This window comes from Pristiophorus japonicus, chromosome 19, assembly GCF_044704955.1.
Source record: "Pristiophorus japonicus isolate sPriJap1 chromosome 19, sPriJap1.hap1, whole genome shotgun sequence".
Taxonomy (NCBI): domain Eukaryota; kingdom Metazoa; phylum Chordata; class Chondrichthyes; family Pristiophoridae; genus Pristiophorus; species Pristiophorus japonicus.
This window is the reverse complement of record NC_091995.1, coordinates 54,158,588-54,172,095: the sequence shown is the minus strand read 5'-3', so window position 1 is coordinate 54,172,095 and position 13,508 is coordinate 54,158,588. Positions and strand designations below refer to the sequence as shown.

At 47.9% G+C, this 13,508-nt stretch overlaps 1 pseudogene; it reads right to left on the bottom strand.

The window, feature by feature from the left end:
• The window catches only part of LOC139230224 (zinc finger protein 91-like), a 69,799-nt pseudogene extending 56,632 nt beyond the window's left edge, over positions 1-13,167 (bottom strand).
• Between the last annotated feature and the right edge of the window lie 341 nt (positions 13,168-13,508).

Genomic DNA, 13,508 nt, shown 5'->3' with positions numbered 1-13,508 from the left:
AGGGCCGAATGACTGACTCCTGCTCCTATTTCTTATGTTCCTTCAATACTCTTCATATGTGCGAGTGGCAACGAGGCACTTTCCTTGAGAAGATTCACACCCGTTACCAACTGAAAGTGATAAAGCTTGTAGGTAGAAAGCACGGGCTAGTAAAATGCAGCTGAAATAATAACAATTTGTGCAATAGAAGATGTATGGGACACTTAATGTATGTTCCTGATTGTTTCAATGTGTGGAAAAGAGCACACTACCAGATCATATAGGTAGGCTAAAGCTAAATATCAAATTTATTGCAAGGTGTAAATGTATACAGAAGTCAGCAGATAAATAGCAACAAGATATTTTACTGACATCAATATTTAAACCATTTTCTAAAACCAAAATATTTCAGAATTCTTATGAGTTTTTTCCTGTCTTTAAAAGAGTCCTGAATAGCTTAAACGTGGGTTCTACAGCTCCAGGCAGTTATAGCAGCCTGTGGTTATGTTGAAGTTCAGTTGGACTAAGCAAACTCATTAAATGGAGGCAGCCCCCAGATATATAACCTTACTTTTGTTTGAAAGACCATGTTCCTTGAGGGATGCCTTCCTCTTTGATCAAAATACACCTGTTTTGTCATCGATGTTAATATTGAACCAACTACTTCCATCATTGAATATCCTTCTGAGAGTCAGCCAATAGAGATAATGGCCCTGTCTGCTCTCACAATGGTAAATGTGCAAACATTGTCCAAAATAGGAGTCAAACAATCATGAAATGTTAAGCATGTGTCTATTTGTCATATCACAAACAAATTAGGTATCCTTTCTGAATTTGAATTGCCGCTCCAAAACAGTTTGTGCAGATTGCTTCTACTCAGCCCTCACATTAAGATAAAATTATGTGAACTTAAAGCTCTACTTAAAAATTCCAGTGTTGTGGTTCTGCTACAAATACATATGAAGAAGTATAATATGGGAATTCTTTACAGCATGAGATAGGGTGCTGTTCCCGTTCATCATAGCATCATTCAAAATGACCAATGGCTAGACAGATATGGCCAATCACATGGTTCCCATCGACCAATCGAATTTAAAGCAAGATGCCAATAATTTCGCAAATGGAAAGTTCGAAAAAAAATCTTCACATATAGGGTCGTTAGACTGTGGAATTCTCTGCCACAAATCTTTTGTTTAAGCAGAGTAAATAGGAAATTTCGTAAGTCTGTGTTGAGGGGATTGTCGCCCTCTTGCAGCACATATCGGAGATTCAGGCACATGCTGGCCACTATTTCTTGACAAGCGTCTCTACACGGCTAAAGATGACAGAATGGGCAGCGGAGGAGGTAATAATGGGGTGCTCAGTCTGTTTACAACGTTTTTCTTAAATCATTTCCTCATCCCCCTTCAGAGTGTGGATATCATCATAGGCAGTGCCTCGGAATCGAGGAAGACTTCCTTCCACTCTAAAAATGAGTTCTTAGGTGGCTGAACAGTCCAATACGAGAACCACAGTCCCTGCCACAGGTGGCAGAGTCATTGAGGGAAGGGGTGGGTGGGACTGGTTTGCCGCAAGTTCTTTCCGCTGCCTGCTCTTGTTTTCTGCACGCTCTCGGCGACGAGACTCGAGGTGCTCAGCGCCCTCCCGGATGCACTTCCTCCACTTAGGGCAGTCTTTGGCCAGAGACTCCCAGGTGTCAGTGGGGATGTCGCACTTCATCAGGGAGGCTTTGAGGGTGTCCTTGAAATGTTTCCTCTGCCCTCGTTTGCCGTGAAAGAGTTCAGAGTAGATTGTAAGAGAGTAGTTGGCAAAGCAATTCTGGTAGATGTCACACTGGAATCATAGAAGGAGCACATTCAGCCCATCGTGCCTGTGTCAGCTCTTTGAACGAGTCCCATTCCCCTGCTCCTTCCCCACAGGCTTCCAAATCTTTCCTTTTTACAAATATATATCAAATTCACTTTCGAAAGTTACTATTGAATGTGCTTCCAACAACCTTTTCAGGCAGTGCATTCCAGATCACAAGCGGGTCAGATGAACTCAATGGACTGGGAGGAAGGATGGAAGGGTGTCTATCCCGTGTTGATGCACTGGTGTATCTCTAGAGAGGAGGAGTAGGTGAAGCTTTTGTGGCAGAAGTCACACTGGAAGCGTCTCTCGCCTGTGTGGACACGCTGGTGTCTAGTGAGGTCCGACAACTGTGTGAAACCTTTGTTGCAAAACTCACACTTGAATGGTTTATCACCTGTGGGGACGCACTGGTGTTTCAGGAAGTACGAGGAGCTCAAGAAAGCTTTATCACAAACCTCACACCTGAACGGCCTCTCCCCCGTGTGGATACGCTGGTGTACCACAAGGTAGGCCGAGCTGCAGAAGTCCTTGTTGCAAACCTCACACCTGAACGGCCTCTCAGCTGTGTGGCTGCGCTGGTGCACCCGCAGGTAGGCCGAGTTGCAGAAATCTTTGTTGCAAACCTCGCACCTGAACGGCCTCTCAGCTGTGTGGCTGCGCTGGTGCATTCGAAGGTATGATAAGTTGCAGAAATCTTTGTCGCAAACCTGGCACCTGAACGGCCTCTCCCCCGTGTGGATACGCTGGTGTACCACAAGGTAGGCCGAGCTGCAGAAGTCCTTGCCGCAAACCTCGCACCGAAACAGCTTCTCACTTTTACGAATGCACTTGTGGTCGAGGAGGCCCGGGGACGTTACGAAAGCCTTGCCGCAGGCTTCACACTTGAACGCTTTCTCCCCGGTGTGGGTACGCCGGTGTTCCGCCAGCTGCGACTGCTTCACGAAAGCCGTGTCGCAAACCTTGCACCTGAACGGCTTCTCGCCCGTGTGGATCCGCCAGTGTTGCAGGAGCGTTGATGCTTGCGCAAAGGACTTCTCGCACACCTTGCATTTGAACGGCCGCTCGCCCGTGTGGATGTGGCGGTGTTTGACCAGACTCGATGAGTGACTGAAGCCTTTATCACACACCTCACACTTGAACGGCCTCTCGCCCGTGTGCATGCGCAGGTGGCTCACAAGCTCCGATGACTGTGCAAAGGCCCAGCCACACATGTCACACTTGTTTGGTTTCTCCCCCATGTAGCTGCCCTCACGTTGCAGGGCACACACTGGCTGCGCTCAGGCTTTTGGGCAAAAGAAACTCACACCCAACGTAGATTCGCACTTTACTGTGAAGCCATTCCTTCCATGACGACCAGAATCTAGCTGCAGAGTGCCTCCTCCTTTTAATCCTAGTCGGGTTTATTGCAGTGCAACCATTCTGTAAAACAAAAACACAAATCATGCATCTCCTCCAATTCGTTCAGGTCTCTGCCGAACACGTGAACTCCTCACCAGGAGGCTGCGACACAGAGCTCCATTCTGCCTTCACGGTGATAAAATGCGACATCCCCACTGACACCTGGGAGTCCCTGGCCAAAGACCGCCCTAAGTGGAGGAAGTGCATCCGGGCGGGCGCTGAGCACCTCGAGTCTCGTCGCCGAGAGCATGCAGAAATCAAGCACAGACAGCGGAAAGAGCGTGCGGCAAACCTGTCCCACCCACCCTTACCCTCAGCGACTATCTGTCCCACCTGTGACAGGGACTGTGGTTCTCGTATTGGACTGTTCAGCCACCTAAAGACTCATTTTAAGAGTGGCAGCAAGTCTTGCCTCGATATGAAGGACTGCCTATGATGTCCTCACAGGAGGCTGTGACACAGAGCCATGCCCCATTCTGTTCACAGAGCCATGCCCTATGAACCCCTCACCCAACACCCACACATTTGCTCTTTTCAACAAATGTCACTGGACAGCGATCAGGAGTGGACACGCTGGTTTATTTTTCCTCCCTCCTGGACCAGCAGCCCTGAGGTTCGTGTCAGTGAACGACCAGAGACCATTCAAGATTCGTGACCAATATCGTGAGGAGTTATGAAAGTGAATGGGCAATTAAATATAAAATTAGAAATACAACCCTTTCCTTGTACAAGACCTTTGTCTGGCCACATCTAGAATATTGTGTCAGTGTCCAAGAGACAGTGAGAGTGCAGGCACTCTAAAGACCATCCTAGTTTTCAATGGAAAGGAAAATTATGCGGTTTCTGTAATGAGTGGCTCACCTGCAATGGCACCTTTACACACGGGCAGCAAGTTCAAAAATACACCCTCATATTTCTAAATTTGTAGGAACCCATCTTCCAGCATTAAATTACTTCCTCAACAAATGTACATTTAGCCCTTCCAATCTGTTTCCAAGTGTTCTTCATTTCTAACCCCCATTCCTTCGATATACCGTGGTGTTCTTTCCCCAACCGTTCAATTTTATAACGGTAAGATGCTGAAAAGGTTAAAATAATCCAGTATTGCATACTTTAGAACATCAGTCACCGCACAAATCATCATACATAGGGAGAAACCATTAGAGCTTTCACACTAAGTGAGACTTCCCTGTCCAGGTCACCTAGTCCCACTGAATGAGGGTCTCTGCGTCCTTGCTCAGATTACTTGATCCTATTGGATGAGGGTTGTAACTTCTCTACCCAATCCAATCAGCTAATGGGTGCGGGTCCCAGGTTCCCTTTCATTTCGCTGAGCTCCACTGAGTGCAGAGTTCAGCTTCCCTGACTTGGTTGCACTGAGTGAGCAGCTCAAGCCCGGGAATGCTTGCTCCAATAATAATCTGCATTACAAAGAATTGCATAGAGATTACAGCACAGAAACAAGCCATTCCGCCCAACTGGTCTATGCTAGTGTTTATGCTCCACACCCACCCTTCTTCATCTAACCCAAGAGCATATCCTCGGTTCCTTTCTCCCTCATCGATCAAGCTTCCCCTTAAATGCATCTGTACTATTTGCCTCAACTACTCCCTGTGGTAGTGAGTTCCCACCACTCTCTGGATAAAGAGGTTTCTCCTGAATTCCTTGTTGGATTTATTACCGACTGTCTAATATTTATGACCACGAGCTTTGAACTCCTCCCACAAGTGGAAACATCTTCTCTTTGTCTACCCAATCAAACACCTTCATAATTTTAAAGACTTCGATCAGGTCTTAGCCTTCCGTTCTAGAGAAAAGAGCCCCAGCTTGTTCAGCCTTTCATAATAGTTATAACCTCTCAGTTCTGGTATCACTCTTGTAAATCTGCTTTGCACCTTTGTCAGTGCCTCTACATCCTTTTTGTAATATGGAGACTACAACTGTGCACAGTACTCTTAGTGTAACACAGTGTGGTTTAATTACAGTGAACATAAGAACGTAAGAAATAGGAGCAGAAGTAGGCCATATGGCCCCTTTAGCCTACACTGCCATTTAATACGATCATGGCTGATCTGATCATGGACTCAGCTCCATATCCCTGCCCACTCCTCATAACCCTTTATTCCCTTATCGCTCAAATATTTGTCTATCTCCACCTTAAATATATTCGATAACCCAGCCTCCACAGCTCTCTGGGGTAGAGAATTCCATAAATTCACAACCCTCTGAGAAGAAATTTCTCATTTCGGTTTTAAATGGGCAGCCCCTTATTCTGAGACTATGTCCCCTAGTTTTAGTTTCCCCTAGGAGTGGAGATATCCTCTCTGCATCCACCTTGTCGAACCCCCTCGTCATCTTATAAGTTTCAAGAAGATCAACTCTCATTCTTCTGAACTCCAATGTGTATAGGCTCAACCTATCTTCATAAGTCAACCCCCTCATCTCTGGAATCAACCGAGTGAACCTTCTTTGAACAGTCTCCAATGTAAGTATATCCTTCCTTAAATACGGAGACCAAAACTGTACACAGTACTCCAGGTATGACCACACCAATACCCTGTACAGTTGCAGAAGGACTTCCCTGCTTTTATACTCTATTCCCCTTGCAATAAAGGCCAACATTCCATTTGCCTTCCTGATTACTTGCTGTACCTGCATACTAACTTTTTATGTTTCATGCACAAGGACCCCCAGGTCCCTCTGTACTGCAGCACTTTGCAATTTTTCTCCATTTAAATTATAATTTGCTTTTCTATTATTTTTGCCAAAGTGGATAACCTCACATTTTCCCACATTATACTCCATCTGCCAAATTTTTACCCACTTACTTAGCCTGTCTATATCCTTTTGCAGATTTTTTGTGTCCTCCTCACAATTTGCTTTCCCACCCATCTTTGTATCATCAGCAAACCTGGCTACATTACACTCGGTCCCTTCATCCAAGTCATTAATATAGATTGTAAATAGTTGAGGCCCCAGCACCGATCCCTGCGGCACCCCACTAGTCACTGTTTGCCAACCGGAAAATGACCCATTTATCCCGCCTCTCTGTTTTCTGTTAGTTAGCCAATTCTCTATCCATGCTAATATATTATCCCCAACCCCGTGAGCTTTTATCTTGTGCAGTAACCTTTTATGTGGCACCTTATCAAATGCCTTCTGGAAATCCAAATACACCACATCCACAGGTTCCCCCTAATCCACCCTGCTCATTACATCATCAAAAACTCCAGCAAATTTGTCAAATGTTATTTCCCTTTCATAAAACCATGCTGACTCTGCTTGATTGAATCTTGCTTTTCCAAATGTCCCGCCACTGTTTCCTTAATAATGGACTCCAGCATTGTACCAACGACAGACGTTAGGCTAACTGGTCTATAGTTTTCTCCTTTTTGTCTGCCTCCTTTTTTTAAATAGGGGCGTTACATTTGCGGTTTTTCAATCTACTGGGACCGCCCCAGAATCCAGGGAATTTTGGTAGATTACAACCAATGCATCCACTATCTCTGCAGCCACTTCTCTTAAGACCCTAGGATGTAAGGCATCAGGTCCAGGGGACTTGTCCACCTTTGGTCCCATTATTTTACCGAGTACTACTTCATTAGTGATTGGATTAAGTACCTCCCTACCTATAGCCCCTTGATTATCCACTATTGGGATGTTTTTAGTGTCTTCTATCGTGAAGACCAATACAAAATATTTGTTCAACATCTCTGTCATTTCCCTGTTCTCCATTATTAATTCCCCAGTCTCATCCTCCAGGGGACCAACATTTACTTTAGCCACTCTTTTCCTTTTTATGTACCTGTAGAAACAGTGCTGTACAACTTTAACTTAACATCTCTGCTTTTTAATTCTATTCCTCTAGAAATGAATCCGTGCTTTGGTTGCATTTTTAACAGCCTTGTTAACCTGCTTTGCCACTTCTAATGATTACCCCACATCTACCCCATTTAGACTGAATGTGGTCTCCTTATTCTTCCTACCAAAATGCACCATCTTACACTTATCTGTAATCAAAATTAATTTAGATTTACAGGTCCATTCTGAAAGTTTATTTATGTCTTGCATTTTGTCGCAGTGTTCCTCAGTATTAACTATACCCCCAATCTAGTGTCATCCGCAAAATTTGAAATTGTACTTCCACTTCCTAAGTCCAATTCATTTATGTGAATGCTTTCAAATAACCATCTATGCCATGATGTTGTTATATCTGGGGTTCAGGTTAGATTCAATCAGTGTAATCACAACGCCGTTAAGGGCTGGAAATTCTGAGCTCCCACTTCTCTTTTTGGATTTCTTGTACAGCACATTTCTTATTCTAGATATCCTGATCTCTGTGTTGCAGATAATCTCATAGGTGAACACTCACTCCCTCCATCCAAGAAGTTTTCGTTTGCATTACGTTTAGGTAAAATTCACAGCAACCCCAGGTAATGAACAGAAAACCTTTTTCAGATGATTTCAGTTTCTGCTTCCTGTTCCAATTGTCACCACAGACAGAAGGTGGCAGAATAACACTACACTGGGCCTGGTCGTAAACTAAACCACAAACATATTGATTAAACATCAATAGAACAAATGAACAGTCCCAAAAACACAGCATATATTTTACAGGAATTGATAATCTTAATTATACAGGGTATTGGTGAGGCCACACCTGGAATACTGCGTACAGTTTTGGTTTCCATATTTACGAAAGGATATACTTGCTTTGGAGGCAATTCGGAGAAGGTTCACTAGGTTGATTCCAGAGATGAGCGGGTTGACTTATGAGGAAAGGTTGAGGAGGTTGGGCCTCTACTTATTGGAATTCAGAAGAATGAGATGTGATCGTATCGAAACGTATAAGATTATGAGGAGGCTTGACAAGGTGGATGCAGCGAGAATGGCCCCAAGTTTCCACATCATTTGCTCCTGATTTTTAGGAGCAACTGGTGTAGAACGGAGTATCTTAGAAATCGGAATTCTCGTCATTTAGTTTGCTCCAGTTCTAGTCAGTTAGAACAGTTTCACTTTGGAACAGAATTTTTTTTCAAAAGGGGGCGTGTCCGGCCACTTACGCCTGATTTCAAAGTTTCGGCAGTGAAAACTTACTCCAAACTAACTTAGAATGGAGTAAGTGAAGATTTTTGTACGCTCGAAAAAACCTTGTCTACACTTTAGAAAATCAGGCGTAGGTTACAAATCAGGCATAGGGAATGGTGGGGGGGGGGTGTTTAAAGGGAAGTTTACAAACATTAAACACTTAAGTTTTACAAATAAAGAGCCATCGTCAATAATAAATGATAAATACAGCAATAAATCAACCAATAAATCAATCAAAAAAAATTAAGAAGAAATAATTTTTTTTTTTTAAATCAATAAATAAAACATTTTCTACTTACCGACTGCAGCATCGGGAGCCCTCCAACAGCGTGCTGGGATGCCCCCCCCCCCCACCAGTGTGTCTCTGTCAGTGTCTCTATCTCTCTGTCTGTCTGTGTGTGTCTCTCATTCTCTGTCTGTCAGTGTCTTTGTTTCTGACAGCGACGGGAGAGGGAGGAGGGGGGGATAGAGGGAGAGAGGGGGGGGAGCAGATGGGGAGAAGGGGGAGGGATGGGGGAGAAGGGGGAGGGATGGGGGAGAAGGAGGAGGGATGGGGAGAAGGGGGAGGGATGGGGAGGGATGGGGGAGAAGGGGGAGGGATGGGGGAGAAGGGAGAGGGATGGGGGAGAAGGGGGAGGGATGGGGGAGAAGGGGGAGGGATGGGGGAGAAGGGGGAGGGATGGGGGAGAAGGGGGAGGGATGGGGGAGAAGGGGGAGGGATGGGGGAGAAGGGGGAGGGATGGGGAGAAGGGGGAGGGATGGGGGAGAAGGGGGAGGGATGGGGGAGAAGGGGGAGAAGGGGGAGGGGTGGGGGAGAAGGGGGAGAGAAAAGAGATGGGGGGAAAGGAGATGGGGGGGGAGAAGGAGATTGTGGGGGGGAAAGGAGATTGGGGGGGAAGGAGATTGGGGGGAGGGAAGGAGATTGGGGGGGGGGGGAAGGAGATTGGGGGGGGGGGAAGGAGATTGGGGGGGGGGGAAGGAGATTGGGGGGGGGGAAGGAGATTGGGGGGGGGAAGGAGATTGGGGGGGGAAGGAGATTGGGGGGGGAAGGAGATTGGGGGGGGGGAGGGAAGGAGATTGGGGGGGGGGGGAAGGAGATTGGGGGGGGGGGGAAGGAGATTGGGGGGGGGGGGAAGGAGATTGGGGGGGGGGGGAAGGAGATTGGGGGGGGGGGAAGGAGATTGGGGGGGGGGAAGGAGATTGGGGGGGGGGGGAAGGAGATTGGGGGGGGAAGGAGATTGGGGGGGGGAAGGAGATTGGGGGGACGGGAAGGAGATTGGGGGGACGGGAAGGAGATTGGGGGGACGGGAAGGAGATTGGGGGGACGGGAAGGAGATTGGGGGGACGGGAAGGAGATTGGGGGGACGGGAAGGTGATTGGGGGGACGGGAAGGAGATTGGGGGGGGAGGAGATTGGGGGGGGGAAGGAGATTGGGGGGGGGAAGGAGATTGGGGGGGGGAAGGAGATTGGGGGGGGGAAGGAGATTGGGGGGGGGAAGGAGATTGGGGAGGGGAAGGAGATTGGGGGGGGGGAAGGAGATTGGGGGGGAAGGAGATTGGGGGGGGAGGAGATTGGGGGGGGAGGAGATTGGGGGGGAGGAGGAGATTGGGGGGGGGGAAAGGAGATGGGGGGGGGGGGGAAGGATATTGGGGTGGGTGGGGGGAAAGGAGAAGTGGGAGGGAGGCTGAACGGGCCGGGCCAGAGACTTCGGGCAGGGCCCGTCCCCAGCACCAGATTTACAGGTAGGTGGCGTTGGGTCGGGTCGAGGGGATGGTGGGAGGGAGGTTGGTTCGGTTCGGTTCGGGTCGGGGGGAGGGAGGTCAGGTCGGATCCAAGGGGCAGGGGGGGAGCGGGTGTCGGGTCCGCGGGTGGGGGGGGGGGGTGTCGGGTCCGGTCTGGGGGCGGGTGTCGGGGCGGGTCCGGGGGCCGGGGGGGGTGTCGGGTCCGGTCCGGGGGCGGGGGGCGGGAAGCGGGAGTCGGGTCGGGTCGGGAGGAAGCAGGAGCTGGGCGTGGGAGGAGCCTTATTCACGCAGCCCCAGTGAGGCCATTCGGCCAGGGCTAGGGGCTGCGTGCTTCGGGTCCCTCCCACAGAGTTTCGGGCGCCTGGAGCTACTGCACTTGCGTGCCCACTGTAGCGCGCATGTGCAGAGGTCCAGGCACTGTTTTCAGCGCAGGGACCTGGCTCCGCCCCCTACAGCTCGTGCTGCGCTGCGCCGAGGGCCAGAGGACCTGCAGGGAGCTGGAGAATACGGAGGTTTTTTTTAGGCGCACTTTGTGGTGAGAAAAACGGGCGTCCAGCTCGGGACTGCGCCGTTCTAAGTGCGGCTCGAAACTTGGGCCCAATGTTTCCACTCATCGGGGAGACTAGGACTAGGGGGCATAATCTTAGAATAAGGGGCTGCCCATTTAAAACTGTGATGAGGAGAAATTTCTTCTCTCAGAGAGTTGTAAATTTGTGGAATTCACTGCCTCAGAGAGCTGTGGAAGCCGGGACATTGAATAAATTTAAGATAGAGATAGACAGTTTCTTAACCAATAAGGGAATAAGGGGTTATGGGGAGAGGGCAGGGAAGTGGACCTGAATCCATGATCGGACCAGCCATGATCGTATTAAATGCCGGAGCAGGCTCGAGGGGCCATATGGCCTACTCCTGCTCCTATTTCTTATGTTCTTAGCTCTTTGTGTAGTAAAAATAAAAGTCCTGTGCTAAAGTGAAAAATCAGTCAATTCCTTATGGAGTGGTCCTATTACTTTTCTCACCATTGATGGAAGTTACCTGGCTTGAAAAACTCAAAAGTCACATGCGAATTCTCTTTAAGGGCTACAGCTACTGATTTGAAAAGACAGGCTGCAAAAGCAGAGCAGAAACAAGCAGGGTCGATTTTAACCCTATTCGTTTAACGAAAACGCGGCAAGCGAACAGTTGAAGTGACTGTGGTCCCACTGCCTTCCTGATGTTCGGAATTTTAACATCTTTTGAGCCGCCGAGCGAGACATCCGCCAGAAGGCAGCTGGGTCCTGCCTTAAATATGCAAATAGGATTTCGATTATGTTATTGGCGCGACTGCAATTTTAACCTGAAGCTTGTGCAGGGATCCCGTCATGGTTTCCCTGCAAGGCCAAACAGGCAGAAAGGAGCGGGGTTAGAAGAGGCGCAGATAGGTGAGCATCTTTAATTTAGTTTTGTTTCACTGTGGGCTGAGTGGAGTAGAGGTGCACCTCCAGGCCCCAGGGGAGCTTGGACCTCCCCTGCCCTAGGCTTCGCTCCCCTTCCTAGGGCAGCCTCCTGTTGCCCATCAGCCAGCTCGTGCCTTGTGTTGGCTTGGCTCAGTGGATAGCACTTCCACCTCAGTCATGAAAGTTGTGGGTTCAAATCCCACTCCAGGAACTTGAACACATAAATCTAGGCTGGCACTCCAGTGCAGTGCTGAGAGAATGGCTGCACTGTCGGAGGTGCCGTCTTTCAGATGTGACGTTAAACCGAGGCTCCTGCTGCCCTGATCCCACGGCACTATTTCGAAGAAGAGCAGTCCTGGCCAATATTTATCCTTCAATCAGCATAAAAAAACAGTTTATCTGGGCATTATCACATTGCTGTTTGTGGGAGTTGTTGTGTACAAATTGGCTGCCGCGTTTCCCACATTACAACAGTGACTACACCTCAAAAGTACTTCATTGACTGTAAAGCGCTTTGAGACAACTGGTGGTTGTGAAAGGCGCCAAATAAACGTAAGGCTTTCTTTCTTGTTACAGGTGGGAGATGGACATGGGCCCAGGAGTTAAAATCCCCAACCCTCACCTGCAAGAGTCCTGCCGAGAGTTATAATCCGGGCTTAAATAACTGCTCATTCAAAAAGGGCATTTGAACAAATCACGCAGCATTGAACAAACTGCCCCTCTCCTGGACAAAGTATGTAACAAGTCAATAAAAAAATTCTGCAAACGTTGCAAATCAGACACAAAAAATGTCTGTGGTCTTGATCGATACCTGCTGCATTACCAGTTATTTATGTTTTTGATTCAATATAGTAAGTTATGAACATTTTCTTGGGAGTAAAGCTCATTTTAACCCTGCATGTGCTGTGGCAAAATTAAAGGAACCAATACCAATCTTAATCTGTGAAGAGAAACAGAGTTAGCATTTCAGGTCGATGGCTCATCGTCAGAATTGGTAACGATGCAAAGGTTCATTGACCTGAAGCATTTACTCTGTTTCTCTCCACAGATGCTGCCTGACCCGCTGTGATTTCCAGCATTTTCTGTTTATATTTCCAATTCCAGCATCCACAGTATTTTGCTTTTGTACCAATCTTAATCTTACAACCATGTCAGAAGACTAGAGCTTGTCCTGGTTATAAACAGATGTATTTACAGTAAACTAGACAGTATCAGACTTCCCTGCACAGCAGGACTCCTCACAGAGAAATGTCTCACTGAAAATGGATTCCCCTCACAGACAGGACACTGTAAGAATCCTCAGACCCTGTGTACCTCCCAGATAATCACACCTCACCTTCCCATTTTCAGCATTGACTCCTGAACAAAACCCAGCCTGTAAATCAGGAGAGAAATGCTGTGTACAAATCCCAGCTTCCAGTAAACACCTTCAATATCCAACACTCAGCCCCAGCCTGTCAGTGCAGCACAAAGCAGGGAGTAAACAGGCCAGTCAGCTGGATCCTCTCACACAGCACAAGGGGCATTTCTGTCCCCTTCCTGTTAACCCACAGGATAATCAGCCTGCTCTGAACATTACTGTATAGAAGCTGTACAAACCCCATGCCTGCCCTCACCGGCTCTCACTTTGATTGCAGACCCAGGCAGGAACTGAAGCTGCGGTAAAACAGGGAGAAAATGAGGGAAGCCTGAACACACTGCTATGATTGGCATTGCTAACGGCCAACCAGGGGCTGCAGCACACCGAGTACATCCTCAGCGTGACATGTCAATTGCACTTCTCAGCCTGCACTGGGAGCGGGACTTCCGCTTCTCTTCACTGTCACGATATTAGAAAGAGCCAGTGTATTCGCTGGGTAAACCTTTCAGCTGGAGGACATGTAAAAATATATTGCTTCCATCTGTGAACCTGGGCACTCTCACCAATTTAGGTAGCGACCCTAAAGCATAGCAGCAGAATATGTTACACATTTTCTCAGTGTCACAACAGTACGATCACAGTCAGACAAAAGAT